Here is a 3,996-nt window from a genome sequence, read left to right on the forward strand (position 1 = left end):
AATGCTAGGGTGGAGGATGGTTTTCTTGCCAACAGAATTCATAGGACACAATGAAAGCACACCAAGGAATGAACCATTTTCACGACAAGTACAATCACTGCCTGTAACACCAACTTACCTGGTACTGTCAGCACCCACCACATAAACCACAGACTAACTAAAGAACTTCGGGCACCTAGAATTAAACACAGTCTCCCAGTATTACAGGGTGCTGGGGCTAATCCCCAGAGCAACTTGAGTTCAGAGAAAATAGCAGCTGGTCAGACAGCGACCATTTCCGATTTCCCCCCACCATTTTAGACCCAAAGATCTTCCTGGTGCTGAACTTTCCCATATCCTGTTGCTGGGAAGGAGTATCCTGTTCGCCAGAGGGCCTATTTTCCTTCATACAGCCTTTGCAAAACAACATTCTGGAAGAAATTCAATGACCTATGAATCTAAAGCAGGGAATCTGCCAGGTAATTAAGACACAGGCAGGTTTTCTTTGGTGTCACCCTCCTCCCACTGCCCACACTCCTTCATATCTCCCCCTGTTTCCAAATCCAGAAATCCTCCTTCCCTTGGATGCAGCAGCCCACTGCTCCTTGGTTGCCTGTGAAGATGAGGTTGGAATAAAAGGTAGTTACAGAGTTCATGTAAGGTGACAAAGCTGGCACACGCTAAACACTTAGCTTTATACAGCCACCCCTTAAGAGTGCTCCAAATCCATCAGTCATCATGGAAAAATTAGAAGCTTTACTGGATTCCTGCCTCTCCAAACAGATCTTCTGAAGTCCTTAATGGACGCCATAATTCGGTACTTGAGAACAGAGCTTCAGACCAGCAAGACTGTCTCTATAACACACTGTCAGGCAACTTGGAACAGGCAGAGAGGAACAAGTCAAAACAATAAGCTATTTCATTAAAGGGATAAGATTAATCTTGAATGATGCCCAAGTCTGACTCACATTGTCAAATATTATACATGATCTCTACGAGCAGGCCATTTTCCCAATTCTCTGAAACGATCGAGCATTTCGATGGGCTGAGCTTTATGCTATTCGCTGGACTCTAGCAGTTTTTATTGTAGATTATGTAATTAAATGAATGATGCAATAAGAATGCTTTCTACCTGTCCTTTGTGTATGAATTTGTCTGATGATTAGTGCACAGGCTGGATGGCTCAAACCCTGGATTTCAACACCTTATTTTGCTTGGTGACCTTGGACCTGCTATTTCCGCTCTCCTGGCATCCACTGCAAAAATGGGGAGGAGCAAATATCATTACCTCTTTCATCACCAGATCTGAAATCAAGTTGTTAATGCCATGAAAATGAACACTGGCCAGTGAGACGAATGCCCAGAAAATTCAGGCTAAGCTTCCTAGGAAATGGCCAGTGGGTATTATTTAAAACACAAAAGTATATATTTTGCCTTCTGTATTTGTCTTTATCCTTAGCTGTATGGCAAACTCTGCATATAGGTTAGATTTTCACCTAGTGAGGTGAAGACGCAGAGAGGAGTTAGAGAAGTGAAAAGTCTGCCTTGTTAAATGTGAATAAGCTTCCATTGTATCCTAAAATATATTTTACAAGGACTAATCACTTAAATGTAAAAAGAAATAAAAAAGATGACATAAAAGCTTTGCAAGAAAATAGGTGAATTTCTTCTAATTTTGAAGGCCTTTCTAAGGTTGTCATAAAATCCATATGCCATGAAGGAAAAATGAAGGAACTTTACTACATAAAATTGTAAAACTTCTTTACAGGAAAAACTAAAAGATAAGTATAAAGTCAGTGTATCAATGAAAAACTGGAGGCAATGTTTTCATTTGTGCATCAGAAAAAGGCAAATCTCATTGACATACAAAGCTGTCTTTAAAAGCAATATAAAAATGGACAAAGGATATAAACAGGCAATTCAGGAAAAAATAGGCGAAAGACCAATCAACATATGAAAAAATGTTCAGCCACATTCATAATTGAAGAAATACAAACTAAAATAATGAATATACTCCAATTTCTTTTTTTTTTTTACCTATCAAATCAACAAATTTTAAAAATTTCTCAAATTCCCTGGTTGGTGAGGACGTAAAGAAATGAGTATGCAAACTGGTAAAAAGTTGGCAAATTGGCAACAGAATTAAAATTTTTCTTGTGAATTCAAAGTGATTTTCCTTCCAGAAATTCATTCTACAGATATGCTTCATTCTATAGATATGCTCCCAAAAGTGTTCAAAGATTATTTACAATAGCATTGCTGGCAATGGCACAAAATTGGAGGCAGCCATATAGTACAATGTTATAGACCATTAAAAGGATGAAGTGGATCCATATGTACTGACAACACAAGTTGTCCAAGGTATATTCTTAAGTGAAGAAAACAAGTTCCAGAATACTACACGTATATATGCTCCAATTTTGAAGTTAAGAAAAGGATCTAGAATATTTCCAAATATGTGTGTGTGTGTGTGTTGGCTAAATGGACTTTTCCTGTTGTCTCAGAGTCTGGGCTGAGGCTCTAACATTGACAACTCTAAGTGACACGGTCACCCACATTCTAAATACAGGTATTCTATTATCTATTCAGGACGTGCTAAAAGGTAAATAAAACTATGCTCTGACCCCTTAGCTCACCACTTACCTTTAGTCTATATATAAAGAATTGTAGAAGTTAATCAGACGCTTAGTAGCATTCGAGTTCCATGAGCTTCTTCTGTTCATCTGAGAGGCTGACGGTGGTGTCAAGAGAGAGAGAAAGTAAGAGAAAACCTTCGAGAGACTTGGGGGTGGGGGGGACATCCAGCAGGTGGGGGGGCGGAAGTACCTCACCCTCAGGCTGATGTTTGCTGATCTGAAAGAACTCATGAGCTCACTCCATATTGCTCTTGCAACAGAGTGTGGTGAGAGCACTCTTGGGCAAACTTGACCTGTGTCCCTGGAATTTGGGGACACAGAACCAGGTGCCTGCCTTTTGCCTGGAAAATACCAAAGGTCAGAGGTAGGAGTAAGCTGTTCTTCCAGGGTTTGCTAGGCAAACACGCCAAGTTTTCCCACCGGCAATGCAACCACCCTGGAAGGTGACTAGTCTAGTGCCATCGTGCAGAGACCTTGCCCCAAGGGTTGCCTGCTGGGGCAGGTATATCCCAGCAGAAACATTCTGTGAGAGGAGAGGTGCCATGAGACAGCACCCGAGAGGCAGTAAGTGAGAGATGAGCCCAAGAGAGCATCTCCTACAACAGAAAACAGTTGTAGAAAGAAGAAAGAAGTCCTGTTATTGGGCAGGAATCTCTGAAAAAACACACAGAATCACCACCAAGTAAGAAAAAGTCATCATTAAGTATCCACCACCCAGAGGGCACAGATGTCTGATTACAAAACACCCGTCAAGCAAGACTGTCCTCTCACCTCTCATCTTACCTGCTCAGTCCTGAGTGAGGGGAGTCAGGGGACAGCATTCAGTGGGGGAAGTCCAGGGACAGGGGACAGCCAGACCACGCTCTTCTTGCTCACAGAAGATTTCTGAACCAGAATCAGAGTGAAAGTCGGGGGGAGGGGAGAATTTATAAAACAGAAATGAAAAGGAACTTTTAATTTTGACCAGACTGACTTTTTAAAATACACTAAAAAAAAAAAAAAAAAAACTTTTAATATCTAGACGTGATTGGAAAAAAAACACAGGGTCTTCCAGGGGCTGTGCTGGAAAATCTGCAGAGTTGGTTTTGATGAGCTGGGATTAGAAAAATAATAAAATTATAATAAAATCCCTTTTCAGATGTCTAGCCCGTTCAATGTATCAGTTACACATGCATTGAACATCCCTGAAAAGAGAAACAAGAAATCATTAGCAATGGTTATTCAAGGGGTAGAATTGGACGTCCCACAAGGGGGGGGTGCCTTTACTTAATACTCATCCACATTTTTTGCATTTTTATAGTGATTATGAATAACTATAGTTTAAACTGTTTTAAATTTGGAGCTAATAGGGTGGGCCACGGTGGCTCAGCAGGTAAGAATG

This window comes from Tamandua tetradactyla, chromosome 14 (assembly GCF_023851605.1).
Source record: "Tamandua tetradactyla isolate mTamTet1 chromosome 14, mTamTet1.pri, whole genome shotgun sequence".
Taxonomy (NCBI): Eukaryota; Metazoa; Chordata; class Mammalia; order Pilosa; family Myrmecophagidae; genus Tamandua; species Tamandua tetradactyla.